The sequence below is a fragment of the Bufo gargarizans genome, chromosome 7 (genome assembly GCF_014858855.1).
Source record: "Bufo gargarizans isolate SCDJY-AF-19 chromosome 7, ASM1485885v1, whole genome shotgun sequence".
Taxonomy (NCBI): domain Eukaryota; kingdom Metazoa; phylum Chordata; class Amphibia; order Anura; family Bufonidae; genus Bufo; species Bufo gargarizans.
Window position 1 is genome coordinate 110,195,279 of NC_058086.1, and position 21,088 is coordinate 110,216,366.

Below are 21,088 nucleotides of genomic sequence, written 5' to 3' on the forward strand. Positions count from 1 at the left end.
GAACACGACGGCCCCTGCGGCGTGGCCTGCCTCTGCCTGTCATTTTTTATTAGATAAGTGTTACTATGCGTGCAAGGTACTGTGCCACCCTATATAAGTGGTGGGCAGTGGGCACAGTACAGTCTGTGTGGGCCTGACACACACGGGCTTGCAAATGTGATTATGTAATGACCGGCAACACGCACAGGGAGGAAAACAGGGAAAGCCCTGCCCAAGGGAGAGGGAAAGGTGGTGACCCCTAACTCACCTTGCAGCTGGCACCTGCCTGCCCTGACGTCCCTAGACGGGTTCCTCACCCGTGCGGCGATCACGTGCCTAAACCCTGGCTTTCCCTGAAATGAGCCCTAGATAATGAACGGGCCGGTGGGATCGCTAGTCCTCACCACTGCACTAAGAGGGAAACACCAGGGAGAGGACAGACAAACACAGACACCCAGGTGGATGGCAACAATTGTCCACAAAGGTCCAACAGGGATCCGGAGGGTAGCGTTCTAAGGCAACACTCAGAGAACGCAGCAACACAGCTCCAGTGGGTCAGAATAGATGTCCAGGCAGGAAGCTCTATATCTGGCAACCAGAGAAGTGTGAGAGGGGAATATAAGGAGGATTGGGAGTGCTGGACAAGGAACAGCTGAGAGAAGGAGCTACGGATCCCTGAGTGAGCCAAAAGGGTTTGTAAAGCAAACCCAGAAAGCTACAATAAGGAAACTTCCCTATCTGACATAGAGCGTGCAGCCAACCGCTGCGACCTCCTGACCCCGGGTACAACGGAGTCAGGCGTGGCTCTTGACACCCTCGTGACAGATAATTTAAAAGAAAAATTTTCAATTGATTTTTTTTTTTTATCTGCAAGGTATTTGAGTGAATGACACCCTGTAACGGTATGAGTGCAGGCCTAGCCAGCCACTAGCCAGTGGACACAATACAGTATGTGTGGGGGCCTGACACACACGGGCTTGCAAATGTGATTAGATCACAGAAAAATATAAAATATAGTTATTTTTTATCTGCAAGGTATTTTCTGTCACACCCTGTATGAATGGTGTGCACTGTGCACACAGTGCTGTCTATGACTGAGCCTGCAGCCTCTCACACACGGGCAGCCAGGCAACTGCAATATAAAAAAAATTATATAATAAAAAATAAAAAAAGAATGATGTACCAGCCCTGAAAAGGGCTTTTTGGGGTGCTGTCAGGACGCTGTCCTTACAGCAGATGAGTCTGTAGGAACTATTCGCCGGCGAACTATTCGGGACATCACTATTCTTGAGGGGGTAACCTGCAATTTCTGCATATGTGACCAGGTGGCATATTTGCCACAATTGTAACATCTGAAGTTACCCCTCCTCTGTCTGGTCTGTCCCTGTTGACCAGACCATTGTGTCTGTTGTCCTTGTAACATTGTTTTTTGAGGATTTCATATCAATAGTTTGGACTTTGCAACTTGTAATCTTTTATGTTACTGAGTGAAAATGTAACCTCTAAATCTCATACATAGAAAACATTCCGCTTTGTATGTAATGACAATTGGACTCCTACGTGTAATGAATCAATTTACCAACCACTGCCTGGAAAGGCCGGGTTTGTGGTGACTCCGGAGCTACATTGAGTCCCCCGGGCACCGTTGAGGTGTCACCATGTGTTGCTGCTTACCAGAAGGGTTGGTAAGGCATTGTGCACCCTAATGGGAAATATGTCCAGAGAGTCAGAGTCTGCAGTAAACCAGTTTGTTTCTTTACTGGAGGAATTCAGGTGCAGTACAGGCGAGGCATAGGGCTAGTTTCTCCTACCTGGCCAAAAAATTGTTTGATGCTGAGGAAAGGCCTAAGCTAGCTGTCCCTATCTCATAAGGCTGGTACACTGGTCAAAGGCTTAAGGCCCACGGTCTGTAGCTCAGTAGTCCAGGTGGCTCCTTGGTCACAGGGCTGGTGACCAAGGGTCCCCATCCCAGCATTTTCTTCTGGTCATTCATGCAGAGTTTTCCCCTCCAAGCGCTGGTCCCTAACTGCAGAACACTAGGGGCTTGGACTGCTCTCCTTATATAAAGTTTCTGGCTAAACTAGAACCTTCTAGTGGGAAGGGTTGCCACGGAGCCTCACAAATACAGTGCAAATGAGCTGGAGATAGAGATTATATAACCTTTCAAGTGAAATAAAGTAAGACATTTATAGCTTTGCATAAGGGAAAAAGGCAAATGTCCACAAATATTCAGACTTCAAAGTACCTCTGCTCCAGGGCAATACATCCCCTCCTTATAAAAGGCTACAGTAAGATGCTAATCACTAGAATAACAAAAACTGAACATAGTCTTTGGAAGTGCAGGAAACATAATGACTAGTTTTGTTATGGTAACCTTAAGTTAATATTTCACAAGAATAACTACAACACGCCCTTTGCTCTGCAGGACACGTGTCTGGGAGCATTTCTGTATAAAAGTACGTCAATATATCTTTGGATTGAGGATTAAATACAATTTTTATTTTCGAGTTTGTCACGTGTGAGCAGTTCAAGGTAAGTTAAATTAATTTTGCCTTGTTAGTTCTGTGCAGTATATGGCCTGTTATATCTTCGACTTTACAGAAAGATTAACAATAACAGCACATTTATGGTATTACAATACAGACATTTACTTCTCATACTGCATGCTCAGTGACTGCTTACCTAATAGATTATATAAACAAGTCTGAACATTATTCCCAGAGGATAGCTAAATTACAAAACTACATCACTAAATATTCCAAAAGGTTTGCAGTGCAAGGAAATAGCCTGGCATTTTCTGTCAGCAAATAACTGCATATTATGGGAGGAAAGCAATGTCATACAAGTAGCTGCTGCTTCTGTAAGCGAGAATCTGCTCATGAGTTGAACAGAATGTATTAGAAAGAACTATCTTCCTTTCATGTAGTCTGTCAAAAGATGACCACAGCAAAAGGTACACAATGTGCAGCCACTTTTACAGAACAGTCTTAGAAATGATATTAAGAAACTAGACCCAATTAAGTTTCCACATTGAGGGTATCCTCACACAAATGTTTTAAAGGTGGTTTTGAACTTTGGTCATAAATAAAGATGTATCGAATATCCCAAAATTTACTTCTGTTCCAATTCTATCGTTTCAATTTGGTCATACTCTGAAAATATTTACCCTGAAAAATTGCATATGACATTATGGGGTCTCCTAGGACTATACCCAACTTTTTTCTAGCTTTTTAATGGCAGAAAAGCATTGGTAATGGGTAAGTGACAGTGATATACAAACAGCCTGTATAAAAATGCAGATTTTTGTGTTTTCAAAAATTAGAAAACTGTTCGTAAATTATCTGTTTGTGGAGGCAGATGGCTATTGGTACACATGCAATGGCATTGGAATAAGCAATGGCTGGTTAATAAGCAGTACACAATGTATATCTTCTTGGGGGAGGGGTAGATGCTCGCTGGTGTTCATAAATACAGTGGTATTGAAAGAAGCTATAAAAAGTGGACAAAAAAATATCACGTTTAGGGGGAGTAACAACAGGTGTGATGTTCTTTTAAAGAAAATGTATAAATGTCCTGGAAAGTAAAGAAGCAGTGGCTTTTTACAAAAGCCAGGAACAAAACAATATCCCTTTTTGGAAGCAATTTAATTTTTGTTATATTGTACAGGGTCTAGCAATAGTGCTGGCAGTGGCGGAAAAGTGGTTACTCAGCAGGGAGAATGGATGAGCCTCTGTGCCAGACATGTTATTGCAGGGGCAGAGGGCCCCAGTGCAAAGAATCTGCCTGCCCCACCCCCCTTCCAAATCACACATACAGACATAGACATATATAATACATGCATAATTCTGGAAGACCAATGAGCATATAGGGACCAAGAACACAGCCCTGGCCCAGGAATCAACATTTATGATCACACAAAAGATAAAACCGTAGCATGCTATGGTTTTATCTCCGGGGGGAAAAAAATAAATAAAAAAAATGAAGACTTGCCGGAATGCCGGACCTGTCCTTCCGGCCTGCACATGCGCAGACCAGTAAAAATGTGAATAAAATACAAGACAGATCCGTCTGTCCGCATGACAAGCGGAGAGACGGATTCGTTCTTGCAGTGCATTTGTAAGATGGATCCGCATTCGGATCCGTCTCACAAATGCTTTCAGTCACATCAAAATCGGCGGATCCAGCAGGAAGCAGGCAGTGTGAAAGTAGCCTTAATAAGTACAATACCAATGAAAAAGTAAAAAAATTATAATAATACAGTGACCTCTTTAAGGCTACACAGTGCTTTTGTCCAATAATGTGTCATGCAACCAAGGATCACAGCAGCACAATGCTACGATGCACCGAGTTAAAATAAATGGGGTCATATTGTGACCTTCGAGTTTTGTGATGTAGCGCAGTGTTGCTGCAGTCTTTGGCTGCACAATGTGTGTTGCAGCCACAGCCACCTTGTGGTGCCAGCCTAAGGGACCATTTAGATGGCCGTATGTGTTTAGCGGTTTGCAAATTGCAGATCCGCAAAAACACAGAGACTTGCTGTGTGTGTCCTATGATAGAAAATTCTATTCTTGTCTGGAATTGCAGACAAGAATAAGACATGTTCTATCTTTTTTGTGGGACCACATGGTGTGCCGCCTGCATCTTTTGCTGCCCCATTGAAATATATGGGTCTGCACACGTTCTGCAAAATTGCAGAACGTATGTGGACCCGTACATATGGCCGTCTCAATGGGCTCTAACACGCATATTGGACTTTCATATGTGCAGCTGCTCTTTTTCACACATCCTCACATTTATACACATGCAGGCACTATTACATACACACACATACAATATTAATTACCAGTATGCAGGGCCGGTTCTAGGTGAAATGGGGCCCTGGGGCGAAAAACAATAAGGCTCCCCCCACGACACTTCAGAAATACAGCGCCCCATACCTCTTACACCCAGTGACGTCACCTTTGATGTAGATGTTCTCTGTCCTCGTCTTCTCCTTTCAGACCAGTCCTCCATTTTGTCGCCATTTTCCGTCTCTGCAGTTTGACAAAAAAATAAAATAAAATCTTAGCTTACTACTTTTCCATCATCCTCTCATCTTCTGGACAAATCATCCTACTACACCCAATACTGTGCTGCTGTGCTCCCCAATGCTATACTGCAGAAACAGATAATACTAGTACCACACAGAGCCCCCCATATAAAATACCCCTTTCTTTGTGGCCTCAGTAGATGCCCCCATAGCGCCCCATAATAATGTGCCAGTATCAAGTGCCTCTCCATGCCCCCATGTGCCAGTAACAAGTGCCAAACCCCCCATGTATCATTAACAAGTGCCTCTCTTCCCCCCATGTGCCAGTATCAAGTGCCAACCCCCCCATGTGCCAGTATCAAGTGTCTCCCACTCCCCCCATGTGCAAGTATCAAGTGCCAAACCCCCCCTCATGGCACATTTCCCCCACTCCATTGGCCAATGGCCGAAGCACATCTCTCCTCCCCCCATGGCACATCACATGCACAACTCTCATTCTAACCACCCCCCGCCCCCCCCCAATAGCATAATTCTCAAGCACACCATTCTAACCCCCTAATCCTTCCCCCCCGCCCAAATGCACATTTCTCCAGGATAGCACATCTCTAGGCTTCCCTGGCAGACAGTGGCTGGCGTTTGCTCTTTCTTCTTCTCTGGGGGCGGAGCTGGCAGCGGCAACGTTACAGATGCAAAGATGTGCCTGTCACGGTGGGGAATGAGGAAACCCCCCACTGTACAATGTCAGAGACATAAAGGGGGAAACAGCTGGACAGCATACTGGAATAAGGGAGCAGGTCACCCCCTAAAGAGTCCCTAATCCTCGCCGTAACTCCTCACTGTATGAGCGGACCTGAATGGTAGGACTGCTCATACCCAGTATACCTAGGACCCAGAGTCGCCCTGATGATCCCTCACATAGGAGCAGGGGAGGGAAGACCTGTTCTTCCAAGACTCGGATGAACAGGAGTCTCAACCGGCCTAGTTGCAGAGAAATGCCAAGTGGAGCAGCATGTAAGCATCCAGTGGCGGGGATAACCATTGAACCAAGGACCCAGGAAGGCATGGTAACTTACCTGCTGCAGTTGCTGGACAACACAACAGAGCACCACACCAAGGAAAACTGGAACCCATACAAACGTACTGCAATCCAAACACCAAGCGGATGCAGTACATACTGACACACAGGAACCAGCACTCCAGCAACAGCTCACAGACTTGGCTTCTGGTTCACCCCTCCGGGAAACCATGGAGCCCCCTTCCGGAGGCACAACAAACAGGGTATGACTTGCATACATGTCAGACATAAAACACCAACTGGCCAGACATGTAACAAAAACAAGATGAGACACAAAACCCTGAACATAAACCTACACCAAACAACCACACAGGTAAGGTAGGGGAACATGGAGGAAAGAATGGGAAGACATCGATGTCCCACTAGGAGGACTTCACTATGGGAGATGGAAACAAAGACCAGGAGCATAACTCCAACACACACCATGGCTGTAGTACCACTGACTCCTGGCCTCTAGCAACAGGTAAGATGAAGCACCTAGTGACCATGCCCAACAAGGTGGTTAACCCCTCCAGCACTGAACAGAGGAGGAAACAACTGAAAGGGGACGTGCACACACCAGCATAAAAAGCTACACGTTGCCACAGGCAACCACATGCAAGGCAACCATGTCACGGCACACACCACAAAGGCCATGACACTGCCCCGCATGCTGAAACAGCAACACGTTGCCACAGGCAACAGCAAGCGTGGCATAAGTGTCACAGCGCACACCAAAGGCCGTGACAGTGCCTGTGCGGCAGCGGTAGCACGCTCCAGCAGCCACTGCTCTCTTAAAGAGGCAGGCAGCAGAAAGGGGCTCAGAGCGGCCATGGGCCTCGCTGCAGTGTGTCTCTCCGGCGTGGCCTCAGTCTTTCCATTAGTCCGGACTCCAGGACCATCCGCTTAGCGCAGTGCTGTTAGTTATAGTTAGTTGGGGGCCCGGGGGCAATTGCCCCCCTTGCCTATATGATAGCATCAGCCCTGCTGGTATGTTCCTGTGCAGACTGTTACTGATGAGGCTTCCATTGTGGAGTGCTTATTAGTACAGCCTTTACCTCCACTCCCCTCCCCACCTGTGTTAGTTAAAAGAAAAAAAGAAAATAACTCATTTGCTCACATTGCAGGGAACACGGGTGAGCTTTCCGCACGGGTGCGATGCGTGAGGTGAACACATTGCACCCGCACTGAAACCGGACCCATTCATTTCTATGCGGCTGTGCACATGAGCGGTGATTTTCACGCTTCACTTGTGCTGAAATCGCAGCATGCTCCTCTTTGTGCGTTTTCCATGCAACGCATGCCCCATAGAAGTAAATGGAGCTGCGTGAAAATCGCAAGCATCCGCAAGCAAGTGCGGATGCGGTGCGATTTTCACGCACGTTTGCTAGGAGATGATCGGGATGGGGACCCGATCATTATTATTTTTCCTTATAACATGGTTATAAGGGAAAATAATAGCATTCTTAACCACCTCAGCTCCCCTAGCTTAAACACCCTTAATGACCAGACCACTTTTTACAATTCTACACTACACTACTTTCACCGTTTATTGCTCGGTCATGCAACTTACCACCCAAATGAATTTTACCTCCTTTTCTTGTCACTAATAGAGCTTTCATTTAGTGGTATTTCATTGCTGCTGACATTTTTACTTTTTTTGTTATTAATCGAAATGACATTTTTCACTTTCAGTTGTAATTTTTTTTTTTTTAAAACGACATCTATATATAATTTTTTTCTAAATTTATTGTTCTACATGTCTTTGATAAAAAAAATGTTTGGGTAAAAAAAAATGGTTTCGGTAAAAGTTATAGCGTTTACAAACTATGGTACAAAAATGTGAATTTCCGCTTTTTGAAGCAGCTCTGACTTTCTGAGCACCTGTCATGTTTCCTGAGGTTCTACAATGCCCAGACAGTAGAAAAACCCCACAAATAACCCCATTTCGGAAAATAGAGGTATTCGCTGATGGGCATAGTGAGTTTATAGAACTTTTTATTTTTTGTCACAAGTTAGCGGAAAATTATGATTTTTCTTTTTTTCCTTACAAAGTCTCATATTCCACTAACTTGTGACAAAAAAATAAAAACTTCCATGAGCTCACTATGCCCATCACGAAATACCTTGGGGTGTCTTCTTTCCAAAATGGGGTCACTTGTGGGGTAGTTATACTGCCCTGGCATTTTAGGGGCCCTAATGTGTGAGAAGTAGTTTGAAATCAAAATGTGTAAAAAATGCCCTGTGAAATCCTAAAGGTTCTCTTTGGAATGTGGGCCCCTTTGCTTACCTAGGCTGCAAAAAGTGTCACACATGTGGTATCGCCGTACTCAGGAGAAGTTGGGCAATGTGTTTTGGGGTGTCATTTTAAATATACCCATGCTGGGTGAGATAAATATCTCGGTCAAATGCCAACTTTGTATAAAAAAATGGGAAAAGTTGTCTTTTGCCGAGATATTTCTCTCACCCAGCATGGGTATATGTAAAATGACACCCCAAAACACATTGCCCAACTAATCCTGAGTACGGCGATACCACATGTGTGACACTTTTTTGCAGCCTAGGTGGGCAAAGGGGCCCACATTCCAAAGAGCACTTTTAGGATTTCACAGGGCATTTTTTACACATTTTGATTTCAAACTACTTCTCACACATTAGGGCCCCTAAAATGCCAGGGCAGTATAACTACCCCACAAGTGACCCCATTTTGGAAAGAAGACACCCCAAGGTATTTCGTTATGGGCATAGTGAGTTCATGGAAGTTTTTATTTTTTGTCACAAGTTAGTGGAATATGAGACTTTGCGAGGAAAAAGAAAAAAATCATCATATTCCGCTTATTTGTGACAAAAAATAAAAAATTCTGGGAACTTGCCATGCCCCTCACGGAATACCTTGGGGTGTCTACTTTCCAAAATGGGGTCACTTTTGGGGTAGTTATACTGCCCTGGCATTTTAGGGGCCCTAATGCGTGAGAAGTAGTTTGAAATCAAAATGTGTAAAAAATGCCCTGTGAAATCCGAAAGGTGCTCTTTGGAATGTGGGCACTTTGCCCACCTAGGCTGCAAAAAGGTGTCACACAGGAGCCTAGGTGGGCAAGACCAGGAGCATAACTCCAACACACACCATGGCTGTAGTACCACTGACTCCTGGCCTCTAGCAACAGGTAAGATGAAGCACCTAGTGACCATGCCCAACAAGGTGGTTAACCCCTCCAGCACTGAACAGAGGAGGAAACAACTGAAAGGGGACGTGCACACACCAGCATAAAAAGCTACACGTTGCCACAGGCAACCACATGCAAGGCAACCATGTCACGGCACACACCACAAAGGCCATGACACTGCCCCGCATGCTGAAACAGCAACACGTTGCCACAGGCAACAGCAAGCGTGGCATAAGTGTCACAGCGCACACCAAAGGCCAGGACAGTGCCTGTGCGGCAGCGGTAGCACGCTCCAGCAGCCACTGCTCTCTTAAAGAGGCAGGCAGCAGAAAGGGGCTCAGAGCGGCCATGGGCCTCGCTGCAGTGTGTCTCTCCGGCGTGGCCTCAGTCTTTCCATTAGTCCGGACTCCAGGACCATCCGCTTAGCGCAGTGCTGTTAGTTATAGTTAGTTGGGGGCCCGGGGGCAATTGCCCCCCTTGCCTATATGATAGCATCAGCCCTGCTGGTATGTTCCTGTGCAGACTGTTACTGATGAGGCTTCCATTGTGGAGTGCTTATTAGTACAGCCTTTACCTCCACTCCCCTCCCCACCTGTGTTAGTTAAAAGAAAAAAAGAAAATAACTCATTTGCTCACATTGCAGGGAACACGGGTGAGCTTTCCGCACGGGTGCGATGCGTGAGGTGAACACATTGCACCCGCACTGAAACCGGACCCATTCATTTCTATGCGGCTGTGCACATGAGCGGTGATTTTCACGCTTCACTTGTGCTGAAATCGCAGCATGCTCCTCTTTGTGCGTTTTCCATGCAACGCATGCCCCATAGAAGTAAATGGAGCTGCGTTAAAATCGCAAGCATCCGCAAGCAAGTGCGGATGCGGTGCGATTTTCACGCACGTTTGCTAGGAGATGATCGGGATGGGGACCCGATCATTATTATTTTTCCTTATAACATGGTTATAAGGGAAAATAATAGCATTCTTAACCACCTCAGCTCCCCTAGCTTAAACACCCTTAATGACCAGACCACTTTTTACAATTCTACACTACACTACTTTCACCGTTTATTGCTCGGTCATGCAACTTACCACCCAAATGAATTTTACCTCCTTTTCTTGTCACTAATAGAGCTTTCATTTTGTGGTATTTCATTGCTGCTGACATTTTTACTTTTTTTGTTATTAATCGAAATGACATTTTTCACTTTCAGTTGTAATTTTTTTTTTTTAAAACGACATCTATATATAATTTTTTTCTAAATTTATTGTTCTACATGTCTTTGATAAAAAAAATGTTTGGGTAAAAAAAAATGGTTTCGGTAAAAGTTATAGCGTTTACAAACTATGGTACAAAAATGTGAATTTCCGCTTTTTGAAGCAGCTCTGACTTTCTGAGCACCTGTCATGTTTCCTGAGGTTCTACAATGCCCAGACAGTAGAAAAACCCCACAAATAACCCCATTTCGGAAAATAGAGGTATTCGCTGATGGGCATAGTGAGTTTATAGAACTTTTTATTTTTTGTCACAAGTTAGCGGAAAATTATGATTTTTCTTTTTTTCCTTACAAAGTCTCATATTCCACTAACTTGTGACAAAAAAATAAAAACTTCCATGAGCTCACTATGCCCATCACGAAATACCTTGGGGTGTCTTCTTTCCAAAATGGGGTCACTTGTGGGGTAGTTATACTGCCCTGGCATTTTAGGGGCCCTAATGTGTGAGAAGTAGTTTGAAATCAAAATGTGTAAAAAATGCCCTGTGAAATCCTAAAGGTTCTCTTTGGAATGTGGGCCCCTTTGCTTACCTAGGCTGCAAAAAGTGTCACACATGTGGTATCGCCGTACTCAGGAGAAGTTGGGCAATGTGTTTTGGGGTGTCATTTTAAATATACCCATGCTGGGTGAGATAAATATCTCGGTCAAATGCCAACTTTGTATAAAAAAATGGGAAAAGTTGTCTTTTGCCGAGATATTTCTCTCACCCAGCATGGGTATATGTAAAATGACACCCCAAAACACATTGCCCAACTAATCCTGAGTACGGCGATACCACATGTGTGACACTTTTTTGCAGCCTAGGTGGGCAAAGGGGCCCACATTCCAAAGAGCACTTTTAGGATTTCACAGGGCATTTTTTACACATTTTGATTTCAAACTACTTCTCACACATTAGGGCCCCTAAAATGCCAGGGCAGTATAACTACCCCACAAGTGACCCCATTTTGGAAAGAAGACACCCCAAGGTATTTCGTTATGGGCATAGTGAGTTCATGGAAGTTTTTATTTTTTGTCACAATTTAGTGGAATATGAGACTTTGCAAGGAAAAAGAAAAAAATCATCATATTCCGCTTATTTGTGACAAAAAATAAAAAATTCTGGGAACTTGCCATGCCCCTCACGGAATACCTTGGGGTGTCTACTTTCCAAAATGGGGTCACTTTTGGGGTAGTTATACTGCCCTGGCATTTTAGGGGCCCTAATGCGTGAGAAGTAGTTTGAAATCAAAATGTGTAAAAAATGCCCTGTGAAATCCGAAAGGTGCTCTTTGGAATGTGGGCACTTTGCCCACCTAGGCTGCAAAAAGGTGTCACACATGTGGTATTGCCGTACTCAGAAGAAGTAGGGCAATGTGTTTTGGGGTGTCTTTTTACATATACCCATGCTGGGTGAGAGAAATATCTCGGCAAAAGACAACTTTTTAATTTTTTTTATACAAAGTTGGCATTTGACCAAGATATTTATTTCACCCAGCATGGATATATGTAAAATGACACCCCAAAACACATTACCCAACTTCTCCTGAGTATGGCGATACCACATGTGTGACACTTTTTTGCAGCCTAGATGCGCAAAGGTGCCCAAATTCCCTTCAAGAGGGCATTTTTAGACATTTGGATCCCAGACTTCTTCTCACGCTTTAGGGCCCCTAAAACACCAGGGCAGTATAAATACCCCACATGTGACCCCATTTTGGAAAGAAGACACCCCAAGGTATTCAATGAGGGGCATGACGAGTTTATATAAAAAAAAAATTGGGGGCACAAGTTAGCGGAAATTGATATTTTTTTGTTTTTTCTCACAAAATCTCCCTTTCCTCTAACTTGGGACAAAAATGTCAATCTTTCATAGACTCAATATGCCCCTCAGCGAATATCTTGGGGTGTCTTCTTTCCAAAATGGGATCATTTGTGGGGTGTTTGTACTGCCCTGGCATTTGAGGGTCTCCGCAATCATTACATGTATGGCCAGTATTAGGAGTTTCTGCTATTCTCTTTATATTGAGCATACAGGTAATGAGATTTTTTTTTTCCGTTCAGCCTCTGGCCTGAAAGAAAAAATGAACGGCACAGATTTCTTAATTCGCATCAATCAATGTGGATGAAAAAATTTCTGCCCAAACAAAAAGGAGGGGAAAGGCGTCTGCCAGGACATAGGAGCTCCGCCCAACATCCATACCCACTTAGCTCGTATGCCCTGGCAAACCCGATTTCTCCATTCACATCAATCGATGTGGATGAATAAATCATTGCCGGGATTTATTTTTATTTTTTTATATACAAAGTATTTGCCAAAGCATATGAACACCGCCGCCCCCTCAGCTCATATGCCTCGGCAAACGTTACTGCAGAGGAGAAATCTCATCTTGCAGCGCCGCATACACCGACTTTTGTGTAATCTGACATCAGCGCAATGCTTCTGTCAGAATGCACATCAGTGCTGCAGCTAGTCGATCGGTTGGTCCACCTGGAAGGTAAAAAAAAAAAAGTAAAAACCAGGCCGCAACGCAATAAATTTATTAACTTTATAATAACATTTAAATAGAGTTGAGCGAACACCTGGATGTTCGGGTTCGAGAAGTTCGGCCGAACTTCCCGGAAATGTTCGGGTTCGGGATCCGAACCCGATCCGAACTTCGTCCCGAACCCGAACCCCATTGAAGTCAATGGGGACCCGAACTTTTCGGCACTAAAACGGCTGTAAAACAGCCCAGGAAAGGGCTAGAGGGCTGCAAAAGGCAGCAACATGTAGGTAAATCCCCTGCAAACAAATGTGGATAGGGAAATGAATTAAAATAAAAATTAAATAAATAAAAATTAACCAAAATCAATTGGAGAGAGGTCCCATAGCAGAGAATCTGGCTTCCCGTCACCCACCACTGGAACAGTCCATTCTCAGATATTTAGGCCCCGGCACCCAGGCAGAGGAGAGAGGTCCCGTAATAGAGAATCTGGCTTCATGTCAGCAGAGAATCAGTCTTTATATCATAGCAGAGAATCAGGCTTCACGTCACCCACCACTGCAACAGTCCATTTTCATAAATTTAGGCCCAGCACCCAGGCAGAGGAGAGAGGTCCCGTAACAGAGGATCTGGCTTCATGTCAGCAGAGAATCAGTCTGCATGTCATAGCAGAGAATCAGGCTTCACGTCACCCAACATTGGAACAGTCCATTGGCATATATTTAGGCCCCGGCACCCAGACAGAGGAGAGGTTCATTCAACTTTGGGTAGCCTCGCAATATAATGGTAAAATGAAAATAAAAATAGGATTGAATGAGGAAGTGCCCTGGAGTCCAATAATATATGGTTAAGGGGAGGTAGTTAATGTCTAATCTGGACAAGGGACGGACAGATCCTGTAGGATCCATGCCTGGTTCATTTTTATGAACGTCAGCTTGTCCACATTGGCTGTAGACAGGCGGCTGCGTTTGTCTGTAATGACGCCCCCTGCCGTGCTGAATACACGTTCAGACAAAACGCTGGCCGCCGGGCAGGCCAGCACCTCCAAGGCATAAAAGGCTAGCTCTGGCCACGTGGACAATTTAGAGACCCAGAAGTTGAATGGGGCTGAACCATCAGTCAGTACGTGGAGGGGTGTGCACACGTACTGTTCCACCATGTTAGTGAAATGTTGCCTCCTGCTAACACGTTGCGTATCAGGTGGTGGTGCAGTTAGCTGTGGCGTGTTGACAAAAGTTTTCCACATCTCTGCCATGCTAACCCTGCCCTCAGAGGAGCTGGCCGTGACACAGCTGCCTTGGCGACCTCTTGCTCCTCCTCTGCCTTGGCCTTGGGCTTCCACTTGTTCCCCTGTGACATTTGGGAATGCTCTCAGTAGCGCGTCTACCAACGTGCGCTTGTACTCGCGCATCTTCCTATCACGCTCCAGTGCAGGAAGTAAGGTGGGCACATTGTCTTTGTCGCGTGGATCCAGCAGGGTGGCAACCCAGTAGTCCGCACAGGTTAAAATGTGGGCAACTCTGCTGTCGTTGCGCAGGCACTGCAGCATGTAGTCGCTCATGTGTGCCAGGCTGCCCAGGGGTAAGGACAAGCTGTCCTCTGTGGGAGGCGTATCGTCATCGTCCTGCCTTTCCCCCCAGCCACGCACCAGTGATGGACCCGAGCTGCGTTGGGTGTCACCCCGCTGTGACCATGCTTCATCCTCATCCTCCTCCACCTCCTCCTCATCCTCGTCCTCCTCGTCCTCCAGTAGTGGGCCCTGGCTGGCCACATTTGTACCTGGCCTCTGCTGTTGCCAAAAACCTCCCTCTGAGTCACTTCGAAGAGACTGGCCTGAAAGTGCTAAAAATGACCCCTCTTCCTCCTCCTCCTCCTCCTCCTCCTCCTGGGCCACCTCCTCTTCCATCATCGCCCTAAGTGTTTTCTCAAGGAGACATAGAAGTGGTATTGTAACGCTGATAACGGCGTCATCGCCACTAGCCATGTTGGTGGAGTACTCGAAACAGCGCAACAGGGCACACAGGTCTCGCATGGAGGCCCAGTCATTGGTGGTGAAGTGGTGCTGTTCTGTAGTGCGACTGACCCGTGCGTGCTGCAGCTGAAACTCCACTATGGCCTGCTGCTGCTCGCACAGTCTGTCCAGCATGTGCAAGGTGGAGTTCCACCTGGTGAGCACGTCGCATATGAGGCGGTGAGCAGGAAGGCCGAAGTTACGCTGTAGCGCAGACAGGCGAGCAGCAGCAGGATGTGAACGCCGGAAGCGCGAACAGACGGCCCGCACTTTATGCAGCAGCTCTGACATGTCGGGGTAGTTGTGAATGAACTTCTGCACCACCAAATTCAGCACATGCGCCAAGCAAGGGATGTGCGTCAAATTGGCTAGTCCCAGAGCTGCAACGAGATTTCGCCCATTATCACACACCACCAGGCCGGGCTTGAGGCTCACCGGCAGCAACCACTCGTCGGTCTGTTGTTCTATACCCCGCCACAACTCCTGTGCGGTGTGGGGCCTGTCCCCCAAACATATGAGTTTCAGAATGGCCTGCTGACGTTTACCCCGGGCTGTGCTGAAGTTGGTGGTGAAGGTGTGTGGCTGACTGGATGAGCAGGTGGAAGAAGAGGAGGAGGAAGCTGAGAAGGAGGAGGTGGCAACAGGAGGCAAAGAATGTTGCCCTGCGATCCTTGGCGGCGGAAGGACGTGCGCCAAACAGCTCTCCGCCTGGGGCCCAGCTGCCACTACATTTACCCAGTGTGCAGTTAGGGAGATATAGCGTCCCTGGCCGTGCTTACTGGTCCACGTATCTGTGGTTAGGTGGACCTTGCTACAGATGGCGTTGCGCAGTGCACACTTGATTTTATCGGATACTTGGTTGTGCAGGGAAGGCACGGCTCTCTTGGAGAAGTAGTGGCGGCTGGGAACAACATACTGTGGGACAGCAAGCGACATGAGCTGTTTGAAGCTGTCTGTGTCCACCAGCCTAAATGACAGCATTTCATAGGCCAGTAGTTTAGAAATGCTGGCATTCAGGGCCAGGGATCGAGGGTGGCTAGGTGGGAATTTACGCTTTCTCTCAAATGTTTGTGAGATGGAGAGCTGAACGCTGCCGTGTGACATGGTTGAGACGCTTGGTGACGGAGGTGGTGGTGGTGGTGTTGGTGGTACATCCCCTGTTTGCTGGGCGGCAGGTGCCAACGTTCCTCCAGAGGCGGAGGAAGAGGCCGAGGCGGCAGCAGCAGAAGAAGTAGCAGGGGGAGCCTGAGTGACTTCCTTGGTTTTAAGGTGTTTACTCCACTGCAGTTCATGCTTTGCATGCAGGTGCCTGGTCATGCAGGTTGTGCTCAGGTTCAGAACGTTAATGCCTCGCTTCAGGCTCTGATGGCACAGCGTGCAAACCACTCGGGTCTTGTCGTCAGCACATTGTTTAAAGAAGTGCCATGCCAGGGAACTCCTTGAAGCTGCCTTAGGGGTGCTCGGTCCCAGATGGCGGCGGTCAGTAGCAGGCGGAGTCTCTTGGCGGCGGGTGTTCTGCTTTTGCCCACTGCTCCCTCTTTTGCTACGCTGTTGGCTCGGTCTCACCACTGCCTCTTCCTCCGAACTGTGAAAGTCAGTGGCACGACCTTCATTCCATGTGGGGTCTAGGACCTCATCGTCCCCTGCATTGTCTTCCACCCAGTCTTGATCCCTGACCTCCTGTTCAGTCTGCACACTGCAGAAAGACGCAGCAGTTGGCACCTGTGTTTCGTCATCATCAGAGACATGCTGAGGTGGTATTCCCATGTCCTCATCATCAGGAAACATAAGTGGTTGTGCGTCAGTGCAGTCTATGTCTTCCACCGCTGGGGAAGGGCTAGGTGGATGCCCTTGGGAAACCCTGCCAGCGGAGTCTTCAAACAGCATAAGAGACTGCTGCATAACTTGAGGCTGAGACAGTTTCCCTGGTATGCATGGGGGTGATGTGACAGACTGATGGGGTTGGTTTTCAGGCGCCATCTGTGCGCTTTCTGCAGAAGACTGGGTGGGAGATAATGTGAACGTGCTGGATCCACTGTCGGCCACCCAATTGACTAATGCCTGTACCTGCTCAGGCCTTACCATCCTTAGAACGGCATTGGGCCCCACCATATATCGCTGTAAATTCTGGCGGCTACTGGGACCTGAGGTAGTTGGTACACTAGGACGTGTGGATGTGGCAGAACGGCCACGTCCTCTCCCAGCACCAGAGGGTCCACTAACACCACCACGATTATGTCCACGTCCGCTTCCCTTACTAGATGTTTTCCTCATTGTTATGGTTCACCACAACAGCAAAAATATTATTTGGCCCAATGTATTGTATTCAAATTCAGCGGGATATAAATTTGAGGCCTAGTATTTAGGCACTGGGTGACCGGTATGGATTTAGTGACAGAATTAGACTTGGAAATGCACAGTAGCGTGTGTGTGAAGTTATTCTGAATGACCCTATGTGCACCTTGAATATTATATACCCTTTTAGGGCTAGATTTCAAATAGCTCTGATATAGCAGAAACCACTAAATTATGAAATTGCTAAATTGGGAATTGTATTTCAACCCTGAACAAAAAATGTGCTTTGGCGGACACTAAATAACTTTCCCAGCCACAACAGTACAGCGGTAACGAGAGATTTAGCGGGATATAAATTTGAGGCCTAGTATTTAGGCGCTGGGTGACCGGTATGGATTTTGTGACAGAATTAGACTTGGAAATGCACAGTAGCGTGTGTGTGAAGTTATTCTGAATGACCCTATGTGCACCTTGAATATTTTATACCCTTTTAGGGATAGATTTCAAATAGCTCTGATATAGCAGAAACCACTAAATTATGAAATTGCTAAATTGGGAATTGTATTTCAACCCAGAACAAAAAATCTGCTTTGACGGACACTAAATAACTTTCCCAGCCACAACAGTACAGCGGTAACGAGAGATTTAGCGGGATATAAATTTGAGGCCTAGTATTTAGGCGCTGGGTGACCGGTATGGATTTAGTGACAGAATTAGACTTGTAAATGCACAGTAGCGTGTGTGTGAAGTTATTCTGAATGACCCTATGTGCACCTTGAATATTATATACCCTTTTAGGGATAGATTTCAAATAGCTCTGATATAGCAGGAACCACTAAATTATGAAATTGCTAAATTGGGAATTGTATTTCAACCCAGAACAAAAAATGTGCTTTGACGGACACTAAATAACTTTCCCAGCCACAACAGGACAGCGGTAACGAGAGATTTAGCTGGATATAAATTTGAGGCCTAGTATTTAGGCGCTGGGTGACCGGTATGGATTTACTAACAGAATTAGACTTGGAAATGCACAGTAGCGTGTGTGTGAAGTTATTCTGAATGACCCTATGTGCACCTTGAATATTATATACCCTTTTAGGGATAGATTTCAAATAGCTCTGATATAGCAGAAACCACTAAATTATGAAATTGCTAAATTGGGAATTGTATTTCAACCCAGAACAAAAAATGTGCTTTGGCGGACACTAAATAACTTGCCCATCCACAACAGGACAGCGGTAACGACAGATTTAGCGGGATATAAATTTGAGGCCTAGTATTTAGGCGCTGGGTGACCGGTATGGATTTAGTGACAGAATTAGACTGGGATATGGCCAAAAAATAACCACACTATTGCTGGTTAAATGCACTTGGTGACGGGCGCAGCCTGCCCCTGATGTAGTATATGGCCAAAAAATGAACAGACTATTGCTGGTTAAATGCACTTGGTGTCACAGCTTGACCAACCACTCTACTGAGGGTGAAATGCACTTGGTGACGGGCGCAGCTTGCCCCTGATGTAGTATATGGCCAAAAAATGAACAGACTATTGCTGGTTAAATGCACTTGGTGACGGGCGCAGCTTGCCCCTGATTTAGTATATGGCCAAAAAATGAACAGACTATTGCTGGTTAAATGCACTTGATGTGATAGCTTGACCAACCACACTACTGAGGGTTAAATGCACTTGGTGACGGGCGCAGCTTGCCCCTGATGTAGTATATGGCCAAAAAATAAACAGACTATTGCTGGTTAAATGCACTTGGTGTGACAGCTTCACCCTGATGTAGGCTTTAGCCAAAAAACAACCACACCATTGAGGGTTAAATGCCCTCAGCTGCAGATCGATCAATAATCAAGTCCTTTGGAGGAGTTAATCTGCCTAATCTCGCCCTACTGTCGCAGCCGCAACCTCTCCCTACGCTAATCAGAGCAGAGTGACGGGCGGCGCTATGTGACTCCAGCTTAAATAGAGGCTGGGTCACATGGTGCTCTGGCCAATCACAGCCATGCCAATAGTAGGCATGGCTGTGATGGCCTCTTGGGGCAAGTAGTATGACGCTTGTTGATTGGCTGCTTTGCAGCCTTTCAAAAAGCGCCAAGAAAGCGTCACAAAAGCACCAAGAAAGCGACGAACACCGAACCCGAACCCGGACTTTTACGAAAATGTCCGGGTTCGGGTCCGTGTCACGGACACCCCAAAATTCGGTACGAACCCGAACTATACAGTTCGAGTTCGCTCATCCCTACATTTGAACGGAACATATAAACTTTATTTCACTTTTTGAACAGATTGTTAACTTTTTTGCTTACCGGTGATTTATTTTTTTATTTTTTTACCTTTATAGGACAAACCTCTCCTTCCCATGGGACAATGTGCGAAGCGCAAATCGCCCAGAGATGTGGCAAAGTACATTATGCACTTTGTCCCAGGTGAAAGGAGAAGTTTGCAGCAGCTCAGTGTGAATGGGCCCTAATAGCCCTGTGTGCCTGTCTTGTGAGATGCAATCCCTATGCCAAGTGTACCTGTGTCTGGTACTTCAGGAAACACTCCCCTAAGCATAGGGCAGGGTGGTCAGGGCAGTCAGGACAGAAATAACGAGTGTCACCCCTTATTTAACTCCTGCTACAGACAGGACATCTTTTTCGTGGTGACGGTTGGGTTGAGGTACCAGCAACGACATTGGGGAAATGTCGCTCGTGTAGACGGCTCACTACACTGGTGGTTGGGGCCACGGAACCTCCTGGATACAGGAGGTTCTCGATGATCACTTCCTGAAATTTTAGGAAGGATCCTGTTCTCCCAGCCTTACTGTAGAGAACAAAACTATTATATACACCCAATTGAATCAAATATACAGACACCTTTTTATACCAGCATCTGGTGCGTCGGGAAACTAAATAAGGAGCCAACATCTGGTCATTAAAGTCCACCCCTCCCATGAGCGAATTATAGTCGTGGACACAGAGGGACTTTTCAATGACACTGGTTGCTTGTTCAATTTGTATTGTCGTGTCTGCGTGAATGGAGGAGAGCATGTAAACGTCACGCTTGTCTCTCCATTTCACAACGAGCAGTTCTTCATTACACAAGGCAGCCCTCTCCCCCCTTGCAAGACGGGTGGTAACGAGCCGTTGGAGGAAGCCCCGGCGACTAGGTCGCGCGGTGCCACAGCAGCCAATCTGTTCTAGGAACAAATGCCTGAAGAGGGGCACACTTGTGTAGAAATTGTCCACATAAAGATGGTACCCCTTGCCAAATAAGGGTGACACCAAGTCCAAGACTGTCTTCCCACTGCTCCCCAGGTAGTCAGGGCAACCGACCGGCTCCAGGGTCTGATCTTTACTCTAATAGATCCGAAATTTGTGGGTATAGCCTGTGGCCCTTTCAGAGAGCTTATACAATTTGACCCCATACCGCGTGCGCTTGCTTGGGATGTATTGTTTGAAGCCAAGGCGCCCGGTAAAATGTATAAGGGACTCGTCTACGCAGATGTTTTGCTCAGGGGTATACAAATCTGCAAATTTGTTGTTGAAGTGGTCTATGAAGGGCCGAATTTTGTGGAGCCGGTCAAAATCTGGGTGGCCTGTGGGACGGGAGGTGGTGTTGTCGCTAAAGTGCAGGAAACGCAGGATGGCCTCAATTCGTGCCCTGGACATGGCAGCAGAGAACATGGGCATGTGATGAATTGGGTTCGTGGACCAATATGACCGCAATTCATGCTTTTTGGTTAGACCCATGTTGAGGAGAAGGCCCAGAATTTTTTTTAATTCGGAAACTTGGACGTGTTTCCACCGGAAAGGCTGGGCATA

At 46.4% G+C, this 21,088-nt stretch overlaps 1 protein-coding gene across 1 annotated transcript in view; it reads left to right on the plus strand.

Annotated features, from left to right (window-relative positions):
• The first annotated feature begins 2,398 nt into the window (after window positions 1–2,398).
• Window positions 2,399–21,088, plus strand: part of LOC122943243 (flavin-containing monooxygenase 5-like) — a 385,367-nt gene continuing 366,677 nt past the window's right edge. The window contains exon 1 of the mRNA XM_044300829.1: window positions 2,399–2,511. The gene's annotated coding sequence lies outside the window, so the exon portion shown is untranslated. The remainder of the gene's footprint in view (window positions 2,512–21,088) is intronic.